At 37.9% G+C, this 14,029-nt stretch overlaps 1 protein-coding gene across 1 annotated transcript in view; it reads right to left on the bottom strand.

The window, feature by feature from the left end:
• The window catches only part of DLC1 (DLC1 Rho GTPase activating protein), a 366,141-nt gene that overhangs the window by 213,520 nt on the left and 138,592 nt on the right, over positions 1-14,029 (bottom strand). The gene's annotated exons all lie outside the window — the stretch shown is intronic.

Below are 14,029 nucleotides of genomic sequence, written 5' to 3'. Positions count from 1 at the left end.
TCCCTGACTGCTTGTCTGCTTGCCTGATCATCCCTAACCACTCACCTGACTGCCTGATCACCCTTAACCTCATCTGCCTGCCTGCCTGATCACCCTAACTGCCTCTGCCTGTCTGCCTCATTGCCCCTAACCCCTCGCCTGCCTGCCTCATTGCCCCTAACTGATTGCCCTTAATTGCCTCTGCTTGCCTGCCTGATCATCCCAAACTACTCTGCCTGCCTGTCTGTTTTCCCTTAACCACTCACCTGCCTGCCTGATCGCCCCTAACCGCCTCTGCCTTGGCCCCTGCTGCAGCGGTTTTGTCCAGAAGGACGTCCAGAATGACATCCGGAAGGTTGTTTGGCTGTCAGGTCTAATTAGCATATTACGATTTTATTATTATAGATTATTATAGATACATGTGAGACAGCTACTGTATCTCAATACATCTAGTTTTGTGGCTTCATGAAAGGTCCCACTGAGCAGAGTAGGAATAAGTCTGTTATTGGAGAACAGTGAATGCAAAGTCTGGCAAATCAGACTGGATTTTTTTTTCTGTCTTACATTAGAGAGAAATCTAACCATGTTTTAAAAATTTTGCCTGGCCAATGTGCCTCAGGGGTTGAGCATTGACCCATGAACCAAGAGGTTGCTGGTTTGATTCCTGGTCAGGGCATGTGCGTGGGTTGTGAGCTCAATCCCCAGTAGGAGGTATGCAGGAGGCAGCGATTGATGATGTTTCTCTCTCATCAATGTTTCTATCTCTCTATACCTCTCCCTTAGTCTCTCTGTAAAAATCAATAAAAACATATTGAGAAAAATAATATTTTTGTTGTTTTTCTCTCTCAAATGTGCTAACAAGGGAACTCTCAAGAGATACCATAGGAAGCAAACTAAATAATTTTAGTAGCTCATATTATTGGGAAACATGTAGTACATGTCTCTAGGGCAATTCCTTAAAAGTGACTTTAAAATAAGCTCCAATTTTAACAATATAATACAGTTTTCTGTGTTAATATGAGTAAGCCCTTACATTCCAAACCAAATTCAAACCACGTACTTTTACTTATTAAATGAAAAATTGAATATATGTATTTTTCAGATTAGAATCATATTATACATCAAATTATTGTAAAGCCTTTACTGAACTTGAAAATTTGCAATTTAAACCAACCAAAATGTGCCCGGCTGGTGTGGCCAGTGGTTGAGAGTCGATCCATGAACCAGGAGGTCACGGTTCAATTCCAGGTTAGGGCACATGCCTGGATTGTGGGCTCGATCCCCAGTGGGGAGTGTTTGGGAGGCAGCCAATCAATGATTTCTCTCTGATCTTTGATGTTTCTATCTCTCCCTCTACCTTTCTCTCTCCGACATAAATTAAAACACACACACACACACACACACACACACAGACATACACATGCCTATGTTAAACCAACCAAAATGCAATCACAATGATGTTTCCTTTGATAAATCTCAAAGATGTTATGTTTGTATGTCTTATATGCTCCACACATATGCCATGTATACAAGGCAACTATTAGGGTATCAAATAGTCTTTTGTCAGTATTTTGGTGATGCTGTATAAAGGTTATTTACTATAAGATATTTCAAATAATTGATTTAAGCATTAAATTCTAAGAAATGTTTGAGTTTCTTGAAATTACGTAGGCATATGAATGAACTACGTAGAAAACAGACCCAACGAAGGCACTCACTGGACGTGAGGATCATAACAGAGTATTTTTTGTTAGGATCCTGTAACTTATGGCAATCATTTTATAAAACAACTGGGGAAAAACCAACAAAGAAAGAGAAATCTCAGAAGCTGAGCAGTCGGCCCTGGGTTTTTGCTTTTATAGCTTGTTTAGAGCCCTGGAAGCCCTGAGAGGAAGTAGGAGGGAGGCTAATGAGCTTTTGGCTCTCAGACCAGAGCCAGTCCCTCAAGGAGACTGTTGGATTCCTTCTCGTACGGCAAGAAGGGATAATGTGATACATAGAAAAAAATTTTTTTTCTTGCTTCCAATAGTCCTACTAAATTGCACAATGGTTCTAAAACACTTCTCAAACACTTAAACATGTTCTGGGGCAGTAGTTTTGTACAGTCATAGAAAAACATCAGGAGGCCATAAATGTTGCTCTGCTACATGAAAGGAGGCTGGCGAGTGGGTGGTTTCTGAGGCCTGATGGGAAGGTAGGGACATAAATGAAGCCGGCTGTCAGTGAATGATTCTTAGTACATAACAGTCTTTCATGTGAAGACAAACAGCTGCTGTAACTCTTTGGAAAACACCATGGAGATTTAAGAATTCTTAGGAAAAGAACTCCGGCACTCTCACAGATGAAGGTCACGACTAAATATTCTCTGGGAAAAGATATTGTCTTCTTGCATCACATTTTAAAACATGCAGTGGTTTATATTTATTCCAAATGAAAGCAAAGAAAGTGGCCCTGTCAACTACTCATTCAATATTTATTAAAAACTTGGTATTGCAAGGCAATGAGGAAAACATGAAAAATTATGAAGTGCAATGCCTAGTTTCAGTGAACTTGAGATTTGAGAGAAAAAGACATACACATGCAAGTTTTATTAATGATTCAAGACACTGAAAGGTAATGTTGGACAGTAAGAGGATCCAGCTTTTTGCTTAAGGAAGGCTTGCTTGCACTTAGACCATAGTTTTGTGAGTATCAGCTGACCGCTACCCAAGTTGAGACATGATATAATAGAACATCCAAAGTCTCACAAAAAAGTACAGATAATTTTGTCTTGTCACTCACAATTTAAAATCCACCTATGGTTTTCCCTATTTCACCAGGAGCCAACTTACCAAGTTGGACAAGCAGCACTAGCCTCCTCCAATATCTTTCCTTCACTAAATCCACCAAAAGACCCTGACAAATCAGATGTGTCTAAGTAATGAAAAAACAGTAAAAGTAGGTCTTGCAGGAATTCATTTTTTAGTTTCGCTAGATCAGTGGTTCTCAAAGTAGAATGTGCATCAGAATCAGCTGTGGAGGTCTACTCCCGGAGTTTTCGGATTCAGTACATCAGTAGGTCTAGGATGGGGCTAGAGAATTTATATTTTCTTTAAGTTCCCAGGTGATGTCACCACTGTTACTCTGGACACCATACTTTGAGAATTGCTGAACTAGATGAACACACTGGTTTTATTTTATTTTATTTTATTTTATTTATTACTTTTATTTTTAAGTACATTTTAAAAATTGATTTCAGAGAGGAAGGCAGAGGGAGAGAGAGACAGAAACATCATGAAGAGAGAGAATCATGGATCAGCTGCCTCCTGCATGCCCTCTACTGTGGATTGAGCCTGCATCTGGGCATGTGCCCTTGACCGCAATCAAACCTGGGATCCTTCAGTTCACAGGCTGACACTCTATCCATTGAGCCAAGCTGGCTAGGGCACACACTGGTTTGATTTTAGTTCTGAAAACAGAACCTATGGCTGGAGTTCAATGAGTGACGGGAAAGGATGGTATAAATGATGCTATAGAATTATAATAGGTGGCAACCAGGTTATTCAATGCCTTGTAGTTTATGTTAAGCACTGAGCATCTACCTATAGTTTTTAAGGAGGTGAGTGACGTGATTTGATTTGCAGTTTTCAGAGATGCCCCTGCCAGTCCTGAGTAGAACATATTGGAAGACTCAGCATTAATAGGTGTGACAGGACAGTTTGGGAAATAAAATGCAGTGCTAGTGATGAAGATGAGGAGAAGTGTCAGGCCTAACTTACATTTTTAGAGGCAGAATCATCAGCAGAGACTTGGTGATGGACTGATGGTGGGAGTGTGGGAGAGGCAGTGACAAAGAAGATGCTTAGCTCCTATCACATGAAGCTGAGTTGATGGAGTACTGGAGGCACTGGAGGTAGAGAGGACTGCACGAGGAATGGACTGAGCTCAGCTCAGTGTCAGATAAGTTCAAGAAGAAACAACTCGGAGACCTAACCCATTGGTTATAGGAGTGCAGAGGTCAGAAGAGAGGTCGGGGCTGAAATTTAAATTGGGTGGGGCCTCACACTGGAGAAATGAGGCCTTGTCATGTGAGAGTGGGTCTGGGATTGGATGTGGGTTTAAGGACCAAGTAGAAGGGCCAATAGGATGGACTAATCAGGATCAGAGAGGAAAGAAAAACCAGAAATGCATGATGTCACAGAAGCTGAAACAAGAGACTGTTTTTTAAATGAGAGGCACAGTCTGGAGATGGAAGTGATGCCAACATCAAGTAGGATGTGAATAAAAATGCAGTCATTTGAACTAGTAGCATGGAAATTGAGGAAGTCCCTGCAAACACCAGCAAGGGCAGATGTGGAAACCTGGTGGGGGTGGGACTGGGGTGAGTTGAAGCGTGAGTGGGAGGGGAGGAAGCAGACACTTACTCAGTGAATCATTGATCCAGACATTGATTCATCCAATTCAGTTTTAAATAAATATTATGTGACACAACAAAGCTCTGGGAAAAAGATGAGGGATCTGTTTCCCGCCTCGAAGTGGCTCATTACAGTCTTTATAAAGGAGGAGACAAACAAGCAAGCACCTTCTCCCTTACCCTCTCTTCCCAGACTTTCCTCAAAGCATCACTTCCTTGTATTATGACTCTCCGCGGGTCTCACAGAGCTTCACAAATTTTTCATGTCAAGACATACATAAAAATTTTAATATTGGTAACTATCAATCTGTACTTCTTAATCCCTTCACCTTCTTCACAGGGACTTAAAATACAGCATAGAAAACATATTATTGACTAATAATATTGTAATAATCATGCATGTTGCCAGGTAGCTACTAGACTTATGAAGGGAATTGCTTTGTAAATTATATATTACTGTCTAGCCACTATACTGTATACCAATACAAAATAAAGTTGAATGTAAAAAAAAAAAAAAAAGGTAATGTTGGTACAGATCCTTGAGTTGGCTAAAAGAGCTTCTCAAGGCTGGAGTTGTGTCCTAGAAAAACACATTCCTGCCCTGGGCTCCAGCCTGTGGGATAAATGGAATCCTAGTCATCCCCAGACTGGATCAATCTGTCATCACATCAACCTCGGTATAGTCAGTTCTATTCATATCTAGGTTCTTCCCAGCAAAGCTAAAGTTCAAGAGACCTACAGGAAAGAAATTCTACTGAATCTTGGGGTTGCCTGGGTTTTGGTGTTTTTTCTCACTTCTCCTTTGTGGTGTGATTAGGAAATGTTACCACTATTAGTACAGTACTTATTTGATATACATTATTATTTTAAAATCTTTTCATATATTCTTATTATATACTTAAGTATTATGTCTTATTTCTCTAATTAAACTCTAAGATTCTTAAAGATGAGAGTTCTTTCTTTTTGTCCTCCCAATGCCAGTGTAGTATCTTTCATGCTGTAGATAATGCTTATTGACTGATATAAACATAAGTGTATGAAGTCTATATTTACTGATCAGGCTTTGTTTGTAATAGAAGAGAAAGGAACATTGTTCTATTACCCAATGTTTAAAACCAAGACTGAGTTTTGCCTTCTCATCTGCTACTAAAACAAACAAACAAATAAACAAACAAACAAACAAACACCACCTGGCAAATCTGGCTGAGGTGGTGCTTTAGCAGATTATATTCACATATTTTTAAAAAATTGAGTAGATATTCAACTCAATACTTGTGAACTCTGGACTGAACATAAAGGTCTATCTTATTAAATGGACGTTGAGTCTGTGTGTCTTTTACACACCACCCTCCATTAATAGAATGCTACATATTCTGTAAACTCTGAGAAAATATTAATTTAGGTAATAATTTTGAAGCCCATACATTCAAACTAGTCAGCAGCTACCTTTTTCTATGACTTCCTTTTTAGAATTTTATTTTTATTTTTGTTAATCTTCACCTGAGGATATTTTTCCATTAAGGGGAAGACAGAGAGAAAAACATCGATGTGAGAGAGATACATCGATTGGTTGCCTCCCACACGCAAGGATAGGGACTTCAACCGAGCCTATAACTGACGTAATGCCCTTGACCGGAATTGAAACCAGGATCCTTCAGTCTGTGGACCACACTCTATCCACTGAGCCAAACTGGCTAGAGCTCCCCATGACTTCTTTGCTGACTGGGGACCCTCCTATTGCATGGCGTGATGCTTCTGCTTCATGTCTTTAGGTCCCAGTTCCCGGATGTGTGACTAGACGTGGGGGAGGAGATGAGGTGACTGTCTAGTTAGAGGTTAGGATTACATACATCTGTCTTTCCTCCCTATTTGTCTTTTTTCTTTTTCTTTGTCTACTTACTAAACTTTTCTCCAGACTCCGTGGCACAATGGCTGAAAAACAATTTTTCAATAACTTTTCTTACAAGTAGATTGTCATGAGCATAGAAACAAGCCAGCCTTACAGGTAGGATTTCCTCCGTGAGAAATATCTGCATTTTTGAAATGAGGTTAGGATGGGCTTGAAGAATAGATATGAAAAGGAGAACAGAGAAAGTGAAAGATATGCCCCAAAAGGCTTAAATAAGCCTCCATGAGCCTAAGAGCAGCCCTTGCACTCATTAGTACTTGCTCTGAGCTGGGTTCCTCTGGTCACAGAGGTCTTTTGGTTTTCTGGCTTCTACTATCAGCTTTCTAATAGCAGGGTCTTGCACTGGTTATGCTGGAGTATTATTATGGGGATTGATGGTTTATAAGTAAGCCCACCTTTTAAATTTTTATTCTTTTGTAAGCACCGGATGACCACCTTGGTTTTTCTATTGCGGTTTCCTCTTTCTCGATATGCTGACTGTAACAGTAATGGGGTGACTTAGAGAATGCCTGGTAAAGACAACACTCTGGCACCTACACCCTAGGTCCTGGCAAGTACATGCGTGCGTTAGTCTCAGCTTAACGTATTTGTAAACAAGAGAAGATAACCCATGTGGCACTTACTTCTGAGTTGATCCTAAATACAAATACAAAGCATAAATAAGTCTCTCAATTATCAAACTGAGGCCTTGTGAGCAATGGTGACCTTGTTAAAAAGTCATTCTTTGGGTTGGTGAACAAACAATACAATATACAAGATGGTGTATTACAGAAGTGTACCCCTGAAACCTATATAATTTTAGTAACCAATGTCATCTCAATGAATTGAATGAAAAAAAAAAAAAAAAGACATTCTTTGCTTTGAATATGGAAAATAGTGATGGAGAGGAGAAAATGTGGTTTTCTCCTAGGTGGTAATTCCAGTTTGTATGTTCTTTTTTGGTCAGAGGTCTGATGCTAGGAAGCCTTGGGCTAGGTGTATAAAGAAAAAATTCTAAGCCTTAAAGTATTTTCTTGAGTCTGGCTCAGTAAAAGGTAATATTCCGGAAAAGGTTGAGAATAAAAAATGTCCAACTTGAGGACTTTCTTGAGCCTCCATATTGTTTTGTTAAAACAGCTCTCTTGTTATGGAGGATCAAGAAGGGGAAAGAAATCCGTACACTTGATTTGTCCACTTAGCGGCATTCTGTTCACTACTGAATGTCTCCAAAATGAAAATGCCTAAGTTCTAACTTAGGAATGATACAGACAGAAAAATAAAGAAACAAATGACAAATAAAAACAAACAACTATATAAAACCATAAGGCTCAGGAAGTTCCACTTTCTGTTTAAAAATACAATCTATTTTTTGAAATTTCTAAGATTTCAGAAGCATAAATATTTTTACATTCCAAAAAAATAAAAAATAAAATATTGGTATTGGCATCGGGTCAGGCCTTCTCCCGTGGCTGAAGTGGCTTTAATGTTACTCTTTCCATGCCTTATTCCTATTTTGCTAGTCTGTTTCCTGACATAACGCATTGAGAATGTGACCACAGCCAGAGTGTAACTTCTGAAGACTCAAACCAGTTAGGTTGACTTCAGCCTCAGTAAAACAACAGCAAACATTGTTTTAATTTGCTTTTTTAATGACTTCTAAATCACACATGGTAAAAGCTTGATTGACCAGAGTATTTTAGAAATAGAAATAAACTGCAATTTTCTCTCAACGCAGCTTTAAATTTAAGGGGAGTGAAAGTTAAAAGTTAATTTCAACCAATGTTTACAATCACTGTAAAGTGAATTAGGATATTTTCCTACCATCGCAAATACAGTATAAGGACCACATGCGATATTTCCTTCTTTTAAAAAATTTGTTGTTATTGATTTCAGAGAGAGGAAAAGAAAAGGAGAGACATCAATGATGAGATAGAATCATTGATCAGCTGCCTCCTGCACGCCCCCTAATGAAGATCAAGCCCACAACTCGGGCATCTGCCCTGACTGGGAATTGAACTGTGACTTCCTGGTTCATGGGTTGATGCTCAAGTACTGAGCCATGCCTGCTGGGGAATGCAGTCTTTCTTGAAAAAGTTTGGTTCCTGCAGTGTTTCTGCTTCCAATAATCTGAGCTTGACATCACACCCTCTAGTTTCAAGAAGTACGTGAGGGTCAGAGAGCGAGTGGAGTACACATGCATTCCCCAGCCTAGAAGCTGCTTGAAATCGTAACTATACACGAGGCTGATCTTCTTGGCTTTGTCTTTTTTTCTGAGAAGTAAATTATTGGTTACTTGGTTAAACCATCAATTAACCCAGGTTAATTGGTATTTTAGAGAATTAAGATAGTATATTTAGAACAATATATTTACATATGATGTTTTCTGAATTATACTGAATCTCTACTGGAATGGCTGCATAAGAGTGATTCTGTGATTCTGAAATCTCTTGCACAGACGTTTACAAAAATGAGATCTCTGTTTTCCCTGAAGGCAGAGCCATAGATTAAATCGAATCTATGGAATTTCCATAGCACCATGATTCTAGAAAAGTTATTGAAGTAAAATAACTAACTAAAATTAATTTTGTTTTTTTTAAAGTGGTTATACTATTTTTCATTTAGCACTTATCACTATTTCATATATAATTGAATTTTTTGATGTCTGTCTTATTATTAAATTCCTGAGAAATTCTTACAAAATATCATTTTCTTACCTGTACTATAAAATGAAGAATAATTTTTTTCTAAGACTCAAATTGCTCAAAGGGGGAATGTAAAGCCACAGTGGGGAATGGCCCTCCAATTTGTCCTTTCTTTTCTCTGCCATGTAAAACATGGCTTTATTTAGAATATATAAAACAAAGCACACAGGAGCCCAAACTAAATGTGAGTTCCTGAATGGTTAGGAATGACAAATACATGATTAGAGAAAATTTGGCATAGAATGGATATAGACACTATCTAAAGTTTATTGGAGTTCAAATGTAACTTTTTTTTTTTTTTAAAAAAAGGAAAATCATATTCAGAGAATATGGAAATCAAAGACATGTAGAGCCAATGCTTTTTTCTTTTTTTTTTTTGTTTTTTTTTAAAGAATGGATTTTATTTATTTTTTATTTTTTATTTATTTATTTATTTTTAATATATTTTTATTGATTTTGTACAGAGAGGAAGGGAGAGAGATAGAGAGTTGGAAACATCGATGAGAGAGAGTCATCGATCAGCTGCCTCTTGCACACCCCCTACTGGGGATATGCCCGCAACCAAGGTACATGCCCTTGACCGGAATCGAACCCGGGACCCTTCAGTCCCCAAGCCAACGCTCTATCCATTGAGCTAAACCGGTCTTGGCCCAATGCTTTTTTCTATGGAATTCTATTATTTGTAGAGAAAACAATGTGAGCACACAAGAAAATCGTTTCCAGATAACTGCATGTTTGCTGTGCAGTCATGTAACTTCCTGATGTAACTGAAGGACAAGGAAGGGAGGGTTGTCTAAACCCGGACTGAAGTTCCTCAAAGCATATTTGAAAGGAACACCCTATATTTCCTCATGGTAAAGTCATCCCTTGGTTAAGCTGATGGAAGACCTGTTCTGCATAAAACAGGCCTCACAAACAATAGGGCATTATGTATAGTACTGAGGACCAGTGCATGAAATTTGTGCACTCTGGTGTGTGTGTGTGTATTCCCTCAGCACCCTCTCCAATCTGGGACTGCTGGCTCCTAACTGTTCACCTGCCTGCTGGCCTGATTGCCCCCAACTGCCCCTCTCTGCCAGCCTGGTTGCCCCTAACTGCCCCCCACCAGGCTGGTTACCCCTTATTGCCCCTGCTGCCAGCCTCGTCACCCCTAACTGTCCCTCTTCCCCCAGCTGGCCTGGTAGCCCCTCGCAGCCTGCTATTTGGTCGTTACTGTTACTGTGACAGCATCCCAGACAATTTGCATATTCCTCTATTATCAGTATAGATATTCTGCTTGTAGGAAACACTAGTAACAAACAAAATGTTCAGGCCAAATCTAGATCTATTGTTTCATAGAACTATAGCACCAGTTTAGTTCTCCACACTATATAAAGTCTGCCATTGGAACATGGCAAAATTAATCAATTAATATTCATTGGACCTACACTAAAACATGTACAATTATGACTTTATTAACTTCACAACAAACTTTGGGGGTTATTTTGAGAAGCAGAATCTTTAATGAAGTTCAATTTACCCAATCCTAAAATCAAGATAATATGACTTATTATTGGGACTGGAGGTAGAATAACAAGGGTAGAAATTATGATGCATCAGTACATGTTACCATATTTGCTAAATTATTTTAATGTCCCAGGCTTTAAAGAGTAACAATTCCAGGGAATGTTTTTTACTCTTAAAAAGAGAAGTGTATTTTTTTTTTCTATGCATGAGATTAGTTTTTGCTTTGCAATTAAGTTTATAGCATCTGAGACCTTAGAGGGATAAATCAGTCAAGAGTAAGCAGTTGTGTTGGCCCACACCGCTAAGCTATGTGTTCTATCGTGGGGATCTGCTGTGTGGCCAAAAAGAATGAGACTTATCAGAAGTCTAGGTTTTAATATAGGCTCTGTCACTTACTAAAGCTGCATGCTCTTGGCTTCTACCTCATCTTCTTTATCTATAAAATAGTAATAACAACAGTACTTGCAGAGTTGTTGTGATTAATAAAAATTTGAAAACACTGTGTATAAACTGATATATTTATGTGACATTAATATTACCACAAAAAGAAAAAATCAAAACATTAAGACTGGTGCCATATTTGTCTCTCCCCCCCCCCCAATATAATTTAGGTCTGTAAATCACTGAATAGAAGCAAATTAGTCACTATATATCAGCCAAAGGAGATAAAATGGAAAATATAAACAAAGTAAAAACAAAATCAATTGTTTCTGGCCAAAGACAGAGGGAAAATATGACCTCTTTCTTGGAGGAAAAAACAGAAATAGAATAAAGACTCATTCACATACTTGCTTGATAATGCCTTTGTTGTAGAACTGAATTACAGAATATTATAAGAATATATAATTTTTTAATATTTCTGCTATAAGAAAATATTGATTATGCAACAAATATAAGAAGACCTATGTGAAATAGTACATATGTGGATATTATTTCTATAACATATATTAGATATTGGCAATATGTTTTTTGAGTTCAAGAAAAGGTACTTCTGATTCAATTAGGATTATTTGAAAATCAAATTACTCCTTATCTGCTTCATTTCAGAATAATAAATTACCTCATTGATAATTAAGGATGAGTTCACTCACAGTTATATAAAATAATTGGTCTAATATTTTCAAAGGTCATGATGCAGGGTAATAACATATTCTAGGAAATTTGTATGTTATGACTATTTTTAATGCCTTGATTTGATTTGATAATCATATTAGCATCACACATTATAAATAGATGAAAAAATAAGGGGATTCTGAAGTCTTGCCACATTTTTCAACTTCTCTGTGTGTATAAGAGAATTTCGGAGGGTGAGACAAAATGTAAAAACAAACAAACAAACACATCTGAACTTCCAAGAAAATGTACAGGTACCAATATGTGCATATGTATCTGTATCTACAAAGTATCTTTCCCACAAATTTTGGTAAAATAAGACTAGAAAAGATAATGTTACTGAAGTTTATCAGAAGTAGTTTTGAGCAACAAAGAAAAAATATTATATTAATTAAATTACTGAATTAAACAAGAATTCTTTAGCGTCAATAAGTCTTATTCTTTCTATTGCTATTGATAGGTAGCCTTCATTTATTCTTTCATACAACTGGTGTTACTGATCCCTTACCATATGTTGAGTTACCTAGCTACAGTGTAATAGTATAGCTAGAAGAACTTAATATCTTAATCAAATTGGCTGTTATCCTTAAGATTGCCATAATGCTGCCTCTGCAGATGGTTTGCTGCAATTCCAAGAAACTTAACTGGTTACAGTTTTGCCCCAACTTGCTTTTGACCTTAGACAAATCACTTGGCTTGTCTGCTCCTCAGAATCCACCTCATGGGATCCAGGATGATACCCTCATCCAACTGGAGGCTTGTTGGAAGATGAAATAATATAATATAATATATGTTTGAAATGGTTAAAAATTAAGAAGAGTAACAAGGTCATGGTTTAAAAGATATTGCTTTAGTTTAACTGGAAATAATTGTTGAGGTTGTAACTATTACCTCAGTTGAACTCAAATCCTGAAGTTAGCTACTGGCACATGGGAGTGGGCTTGTGGGTTTTGTTAGCAAAATACACAGCAATTACTCTTGTAAAATAGAGAAATTGTCCTTCCACTGTCCAATTATATTACATACATAGAATGCATGGGACATGAACTTGGCACACCAATGAGGAAATCAACATCTCGTGAGCACTTATTCTTACCAGTGCCACCTTATTCTGTGAAGACACCAAGATAAATAAACCCTGGTTCCTGACCTCAAGAAGTTCAGACTTGTGAGATCCTTTTGCATGTTCAAGGAGGATGAGCCAGATGTTTCTGAAGGACTCATCTCCTTCTGACATGCCATGGCTTCACACAGATTGCAGTCTCACGAGCAAATTATAAGCCTCAGCCGACTCAATTCTAGGAGCAGTAGAGCAACAATAGACAGCCTTTATCGTTGGCTTGTGGAGGTCAAATAATTCCATACTATCAGCAATTGTTATAAGCATCTATAATTTTACTTTTGTATAGGTTGTTTCCTCATCCCACTCCCACCCCCTACCCCCAAAGACATTTGTGAGTTAATCCAGGAATTAAACCAATGACTAATTTGGATTTTTTTTTTTTTTAACCAGAAGCACCTTGAATACAACTCTTTCAAGCTAGATTTCAAATAAGACAGAGATGAATTTCTATAAAAGTAGGGGCTCAGTAAATATTTGTGCAAAGATTAATAGTAAACTAACTGAATCATTCTCTTGCTTGTCAAATAGGAATTTCACAGACTAAGCTACTTTCATCAGAGTCTCTGTGAAACTGTAAGACAATGAGATGCATATAAGGACAGCTTCCAAAGTTAAAATGGTTCTGCATTTTAACTTCGGAGGGATGCACATGCTCCAATGGCACCATGATTTGTTTCTAAATCAGATGGGATGAGGCACGGTGCAGAGCATTTCTGGCCTCCATGGCACCTTGCAGGACATTGATAAGGAGGGGATTGTGCATGTGGAGCAGGTAGTTATGCGTGTGAATCAGGCCAATAGTGGCCTAGAAATGAAGTATTCTCCTCTGAACTCTCCAGCTTCCGTTTACCATTTTCTCATTTTAGAGGGCACATTGTTGGAAACCATCCCGTCAGGCAACAGATGGCAGTTTAGTATTTTAGATATTCTGTTGATGTTTGCGTGTGTTTATAAATCACACTTGGTTTCTGGCATGACACAGGGTAGAAATGAACTGTCATTATTTCACTGTTTTGAAATAAGGAGAGTGGATGGCTTTCATCTCTAGAAAAAAAAAATTTAAGAACCAGAGATTATTTCTGATTTAAGTTTAAAAGTCCATTACTACCAAGGTCAATCTGAAACTATATACAGCAGGGTTTCCCAACCTGGGGCCCCTGGTTTTTGAAGCCCGAAAATTGCCTGTGCTTGTGAGCATTTGTTTCTTAAGTAAACAATCCCTAACTTCTGTAAAAACACAAAGGGAGTGTGATTCTCTCCAGATTAAGAACTATTAATACAAGAAAGTTTGTAACAATCCTAATAATAGAAGTCTAATATGCAAA

This window comes from Pipistrellus hanaki (genome assembly GCF_964339955.1).
Source record: "Pipistrellus hanaki genome assembly, chromosome: 3".
NCBI classification, from domain to species: Eukaryota; Metazoa; Chordata; class Mammalia; order Chiroptera; family Vespertilionidae; genus Pipistrellus; species Pipistrellus hanaki.
The sequence above is the reverse complement of the archived record's forward strand: the minus strand, read 5'-3'. Positions and strand labels throughout refer to the sequence as shown.